This window comes from Osmia lignaria, chromosome 13 (assembly GCF_051020975.1).
Source record: "Osmia lignaria lignaria isolate PbOS001 chromosome 13, iyOsmLign1, whole genome shotgun sequence".
NCBI classification, from domain to species: Eukaryota; Metazoa; Arthropoda; class Insecta; order Hymenoptera; family Megachilidae; genus Osmia; species Osmia lignaria.
Window position 1 is genome coordinate 3,197,192 of NC_135044.1, and position 7,897 is coordinate 3,205,088.

Genomic DNA, 7,897 nt, shown 5'->3' on the forward strand with positions numbered 1-7,897 from the left:
CAGCAAGAATCACCGGTGTCTCGAAATGATTAATGTTCACGCGGCGGATCCGCGCGTTCACGTCTTAATTCCGCGACATAATGGCCTTAACGATTCGGTCCCGGTCGAGCTGACGGGAGCGTAGATCCCGTCGCCGACGGAGAGGAAAGCGGAGGCGTGTCGTTCGTTAGCCTCCTCTTGTCGCGGTTACGTTGCGAGATTTCGGTGCTACGCTTTTTTCTACCTCAATCTGTTCTCTTTTTTTTTACATTTTCTCTTTTGAACTACATTAAACCCTTGGGGGAAGCTTTTTTCATAATCATGTTTGTTGAATTTGTAACTCGATTACTTCAATTATAAATTATTCGAATATTATGATAAGGGAAGTTTTAATCTACTTGTATTTTCAAAACTCACGATGGTCGTAGAAAAATATTAAGAATCAGAACTCTCGATTGCGTGGAGTAACGAGGAAACAAAGTATTCGAGCGTTTTCTATCTGGAAATCCTTCAAAGGCACGGTTTCACCTGTCAGCCTCGCAACACGCGAGCGCGTAACTCGTGACAGCGTAAAGCACGTCACGTACCACGATTCCTATATGCGTCGAGAGAACGTTCTAAATTCCCGGCAATTCCGAAACGAACCGTGGACAAGAAAAAGTAAAAAAAAAAGAGAAGAGAGAAAACGAGCTAACCCTACGATTCCAAATGAATCAGCGCGGCTCTAAGGAAACTGGACCGAGGCGGAGTGACGTTAGAGAGAACGCTCGCGGCATCCGTGATCGAACAAGGGGACCGATATCCGCTCGAAACAGGTACGAGCAACGATGGGACACCGTGACAAGCCTCGAATCGATGGGCACCCAGAGGTGGTGCCCCGTTTGGCGATGAAAGGTAGCCACATTGTTGAACGGTGAGAGGAACGCGACCGGATTCGCTGCAACGCGATGCCGATCGGCATTAACGACGATTCTGGTCCCGCGATGTCACTTTCGTACCTCGCTGAAATACTTTCGGTAAACGGTGATCGATTCGCCAAATATGCTTCCATCTGATTCATTGCTAACGATAATTTGATTAATTAACTTATGGTGTTTTGTGGACCGTGATTGTCTAGAATAGAATGGATACCATTTCTGAACTATCGCGTGACTATTCGATAAATATACTTCTTTTGTGAACAGAGAATAAATTCACAAGTAAGGAAGTTGAAACAATTGAAACGTACGAGGAGCAAGAACAAGGCTTGATTTTAAATGAAGGGATGTTGGATCAAAGAACAATGGTACACGGTGGCCAAAGCGGATAGTCTGTCATTGTTCCGTCGTGAAGCTCGTTTCGAGTCTACCCAGGACGTTTTGACCCCGCAGCGAGATAAGGGAAGTCGGCTCTCTTTGATTCTCATGGAGAAAGGGAGCCCGATGTGGATCATCGGACAGAGAAGCCGAAGACGATCCGGCCGAGTTACAAATGGACCTTTCGATTCGGTCATTTACCAGCATGGACACTTACTTGCAGGTACCGATACTGATTCGGACCAGCGATAACCGATCGAATCTCTGGAACTGTTGGATCGCTTTACAAGAGTGATACGAGTTATCGGTTTTATCATGCTTCGGAATTATCGTTGTATTCCAATCGTTCAATAACATTTGTTATAACGTTAAGATTGCAAAAAATGCAGAGTCATTGCACTCGTACACTCTTTTATCTCTTTGATTGATATTTCCATCCCTTCTATTTCGAACTGAAAATCATCGTATTCACGAAGGTAGCAAGGTCCACCAAGGTGAAAAAGAAACAAGATAGAAAAGAGAATCCCGAAAAGGCATTTATCTCATCACTCGGCAAACATAAATTATTACCTTCTTCCCTTCGTTAAAAGAGAAAAGGGAATGGAAGCGAGACGAAAAGAGCTCGATCTTCGATAAGAGTCTTGTTCGCGACTGAAAATCGGCAATCTCGAGCTTCCGTGCGCAGAGATTCCTCTCTCACGACGCTGAAATCGCAACCGTCATCGTACAGGTCCTGCGATGACTGGCGAATACTGGCGAGGATGTCAACGGGTACCGTATAGGTCCACCTCCGGACGCCACTCTTCGCCAGGTTGAAAAGGACGCGGTAGGAAAAAGGAGGAATCCTCGTCGATGCCAGAAGCGTCATGAGTCATCGTCCAGTCATTCTTAAACTGCCTTTTAATACCTCGACTCGGTTCCGTGGTGACACGAAAGGAGGTGAGAGGGCACGCACGTTGATTGTAACCACGACTACCTGCCCCGTTGACCAGCCTGTGAAACGAGAGGAGGGAACAGAGACGGCTGGAGAAAAGTTGACGATAAACCGGGCAGTTTAATAGTCGGAGGCTCGAAGCTATTACTCGGCAAATTCCTTCGACCGGAGGTTGGTTCCTTGCTGGGTCCAGCAATCGGTCACCAGTCATCGGTATGTCCTACTGTCCTGCCACTGCTGCTTACTCGAGCATCAAACATTTACAACAATATCCAGCTGGTGACCAAGTGAAATTCTGACTGACCCGTCGCTTCTGATTTTGAATTTCCAATTAATTAACACTCACGACATTTGTATCGGTCGATCGGTTCGCCGCGTCGATATCCGGACCCAAGTCCCATTCGCCGTTTAACTGGATCGGTCCGTCTCTTTCTGTACTCGTCTGGCCATTAGCCCCGGCCCGTAATTTACGTATTTGTTCTTCGGCTTGTAAATCTTCTCGGCCCTGTTCCTTCTCCCCGTTCCTTCTGTCTCCGTTGCTTCTCTCTTTCCAGGGTTGCAGGCGCCAAGCAACTCGCAGACCCGTAGCCAACCAATATGGATAGGAATGCGTGACGTTACCATAATATTAATAGTTTATTTACCGAGGCCCATACGTCACTATGTCCCACAGTCGGCCTCGTGTATTAGTTAACGTCCGTTGCTTTTGCTCCGGGCGACTATCACTAAATATTCCTGTTTGCGAGGATGCTGACAGGGGTTGAACGCGTATCCTGTGTACACACGTACGGAATACCGTCGTGTTGTTGCCGGTCGAACACGTGTGTGACCAACGTTTGCGAGGGAATAGTAGTATGGAAAGCGTACGGAACGGTCTAGCTTCGAGTGTTCGATGGTTAATATTGATGGCAGGACGCGGGAATGGGCATGGTTAAACGATCGGAGAAGAATCGGCCATGGTAAATAACCTGTTCGAACCAACCGACGATTATTTATGTTCGTTGAGGTAATTCTGATCAGGCTTTTCGTCCGGGGACCTCGACGTACGCTGATTGTCCTTGCTACCAGGGTAGCTTCAGGATTCGTTAGGCGGATAGCGGGGATGAAAGAACAACCTCGAAGAGATGGATATATAAGCTTGAAGTAATTTGTTCGATGGAATTAATTGCTAGGATGTTGTAGAAAAATTTCAGAAGCTGAATAACCAAATTCAAAGATAATCGAACCGTTGTTGCAAAGTCACGAACGAAAATTCCGGAAACGCTCGATCCAAGAAGTCCGAACGGACAGATTCGAGAATCGGAAAGAAAAAAGAACCGTGACCCACATTGCGTGACCCGCAAAAGGGCTCCTGACAAGTCTCACCAATTCGACCTAGTCAATTTCACAGCCGCACCCTGTTCTTATCTCGCCGACTTTGTTTCAACTGCTTCTTAAAAAATCCCCTCTGGCCGTTTGTTTACTGATTTGCGAGCCCGTTGGGACTGTAGGCGACTCGAAAATCGTCGTTGCGTGTCTTTGACCAAAATGCCGGGCCACGGATCGTGCTTCCCGAAAATCTGTAGTCGCTGTAGGTCGGTTTCTACGGTTCCGTCGTACAGTTTCCCGGAATACGCAATTGTGTAATTGGGTGGCAGCCGTGGACACGAAGAACAGAAAGAGAGAGAACCTGTCCTCCGCTAATGATACACGGCGATACGTTCAATTACAGTGCGGTGCATCGCGTGTGCACGTTCAATGTGTCGCCATGTATGAGTCTTGCACGCTCTTCCCTATCGGAACAGGGGAGGTGCACGTGTGATTCGATCCACCCCTTCAATTTTTTCACTGTCGCTACAATTTTCAACTGTACGTGTACTTTTGCCCAGTTGTTTCAAACATTCTGTATATTATGACAGTTCCAATAATTTCGTAAGATTCATTAGACTTCTTTTTATTTCTTCACCGCCATATTGATAAACCATACGGTACACGATGTGTTCAGGATTTCGTGGCCTCGCATTAGGCACTCTTCTGGTTCGAATAACTTCTACGGTGGCGCCTTGACGCATGAATAACTAACCTCTGACTCGCGGTGTGGGTGGCGTTGAGATTTTTTACACGACCGTTCGCCGGCATCGGGCCTGGAAACTGTGAGCCCAGTAGTAATTATTGCTCGGCCCCTCCCCCTCTTCCTTCTACTTCATTTTTTTTTTTCTCCTTTCGCTCCCTTTCTCCGTCTCGTTCTGTTTTTTTCCCTTCTTCTCTTCATCTATCCGCCTCTCGCTCGATCTCGCACCCTCTTTCTCAGGCTAGCGCGCTCGGGCTCGTTTTAATTAAAGGGCGAGAACTAGCGCCACGGAAACGCGTCTGCATAGCCCGGTGATCTTCTCGCGAGATCATCAAAGGGTCGTTCTTGATGATTTCGAGCGATGCTGATTGATCAACACGCTGCTTATCGCGCGATTGAATTTCGCTAGAATTACACGGCGAAATTTCTGGCAACTTAATTCGCTGACTCCGCGTGTTTCTTCCTTGTACTATGAAATATAATCGAGTGCCATTTTTAGTCTCAGACTTTAGACGTTTCGAAATCTGTCGCATGCGTGACAAAGTTTTCGTTTCATCCCCTTGAAAAAGAAAAAAGAAACGAAAGAAAAGGAGAATTTCCAGCGAAAACAAAAATACTTCCCACGAAAGACTGAACGAATCGATTTCTTTCTATCAGCGTGTAGAGAGCAGCTTTTTAATAAGCTGCTCTATCGGGAACACCTGACAAGCTCTCGAGGGCGGATACGGTGCACGGGTATTGATTCACCGCGCACGTAGCCTTTGGAAAGTCGTTGCATGGCTGTTGCTGTCAAATAAAAATGCTCGAGAGAAACGAGATGATTTATCGTATCCTTCGAGACGCGTCGGTAAGAAATCGCGCAGAGGCTGCGCCACGAGTGGAAGGTAGAGGAGAGGATGTTGAAAAAAGACGACTCGCCGAACGAGATTATCGACGGTGACTGTTCTCTCGGAGTTTGTTGGAAATCGTTCGAGCCAAGCCTCGTCCAACGATTTCGCCAACTTTTATCTCTACGTGGAACGAATTATCCCGCCGTTTAGCTAGAAATCGCATCGTCGATGGACGACGTTCGGTCGTTAAGGGAACCGAGAGATCCCTCGCGAGCCGTACCGGACTCACCCTGATCTTTTTACGCGAACAGGAACGAATATAATCGCGATGCAGTAGCAGCAGCATCGTTCACAGGACTGGCAAAATAAAGAAATGTATTAAACCGCGTAGCCAGGTAAGTAAGAGGAATTCATTTTCTCTGAACAAACTGATTACAACATGCTGAGCGCGATGTAGCTTTCAGAAACTTGATTATACGATTAGAAAATGAAGAAATGAAAAGAATTTTCAATTACGGTAGGTTAAAGTAGCGAATGGAATTGATGGAGATTAAAATAAATTAATCGATGATATTTCTAGTAACACGGGTTATTACCGCCCTAGGCTATGCGAGGCATGCTTATTTTACATAGCTTCATGGAAGGTATTACATTCGAATTGAATTGAAATATAATATGCAGAAGTTACATACCGCCATTCATGCCAGAATTTAATATTTGTAACAGAAAGTTTTATTCGCTCACGAATCAACTTTCAACCCCTACGGTATTTCCCAGAACCGTAGAGCGACGCTGGTCGTCGCGTCTAGGGTGTCGAGCACCGAACAAAACTAAATCGATCGCGCAGAAGGGACGAATTAAATAAGCAGTAAACTGTATCGTAAAAGGCCGACAAATACGTAGACAAAAAATCGGTCGCGCACGCACATCGTTAAAAGCTTTATTACTCGACCGGATGCATTTTAATTATTAGTCTCGATGATACCTCACCATACCCCTCGACCCCTTTTCGCAACCACTTTGCACTATAACGGTCTAGCCCTGTCTAAAAGGGACACCGGTTTCAATCGCATCGTAAACGAAACGAAGATGAAAAAGAAAACGATACTTTTCTTCCCCCTCATCGTCCGTGTCTTTGTATCTCCGCCTCACCCTCTGTTTTTTCATCTCCGCGAGAAGCATAGATTTTTCAACCAGCCGCTACGACTTTCCAGCCGTTTTTTTCAAAGTGCCGCAGCACCAACGACACGATGCTTTGAGAAAATACGAGAGGAGAACACTATTTTTGTTCACCGCCTTGTTTCCACGTTTTGAAGCTCCTCGCATCGTTGGTTATCAGCGAACATTCACTCGTCGCTGAGAAATGAACCACTCGACGTTATTAGAAGCTCTTTTGGTAGTATTTTTTTTTCAGAAAATTTATTTACCCCTTGACACCTTGAAATTCCTGACATTGTATTCATCAATGGCATTTCATTATGCGTGGTGGCAAACGCGAGTGAATGCAATCGCTTCGTGAAATAAAATGTAGAAATGTGTCGATAAATATAGTGTCTATCAAAGTCAATGTCATTGAAATGCTTTTCATACACATTCTTTTCTATATATCTGCGGATTCATCAAGAAGAAATTTACCGTTTAAGGAATAACGATCTTCGAATGATCATTTAACGTAGGAATTTCCCAGAAAACAAGCAAAATCGATGTTAAACGCTCGAATAACATCCCCCTTAACAAAGTTCTTCAGAAAACTTGAAGAATCCCACATCGAACGTTTTTCAACCGACTCAAATGGAGTAATACAATTTCCTTCGTTTCCATCGACCAATAAATTTCAACTTCACCCCTCGAGCTATCGTGGCAATGAAAAATAAAGATGCAAGCGGTGTACGCCCGAAGAAAAAAAGGAAACGAGGAGGAAGAAAATGGTATTTATCACGGGCTCAGAGTATCCGACCAGGAATGTAAATTTCTGCACGAGCAACAGACTGCTGGGTCTGGAATCTCGTGCAAGTGTAACGGCGAGGACAACGCTACATATGGTTTCGTATGCGGCATGAATGGGTCGTGGCGCTAGAGGGCTTTTTGCGAACACGAAAGAAGCAGAGCTATTTATCAGTGGCCCTGCACCACGCATACTAAGCGACCCTTTAATCAGCCAACGATTTTTCCAGCGTTGAAAAGAGCAAGGGGAAACGATCGTGGAAACATCGACAGGGTTTACGGGGTAGCAAAAAGCCCGGCTGGATTATCGTCTAAACGTCTTCATTGAAAATCAATCAACTTCTTTTTTTTTCTTCATCTTCGAATCGATACATATAGTTGGTACAATTGCGGATATATTTTAGTAGGTAAATTATCATTGTGTTTTGTTATATTTTCAGTCGTTTGGTCGAATATTGAAAAATGGTAATTATTGTAATTAATAAACTGATCAAGAAGAATCATAGATTTCCATTTGACTCTTTTTTTTCGGTCGGAAAAATGGAAACACAAGGGAATGGCGATCTTTAACCTCAGTCGCGCTTATCTTTAGCCTTTAACTCGTTTAGCCCGGCTTCGAGGCTAGAACTCGAATGGGACGGCGTCCCGTGGCGACGCCATAACCACGATGATAAAGATGAGGTTGATACTCGCGGTTAAACCGAGAATCAAGACAGCTAGGAACGCGGACTTTCCGGCGTTGCGTGAGATTTTTATCTGCCGTCTTACGACTCTGTTCACGGACGGGACCTTGTGAGAAATTTGGTAACTCGTGTGAAAATGTCGTGACGGCATTGATACTCTAATAAAAAATCAAGCATAAGTA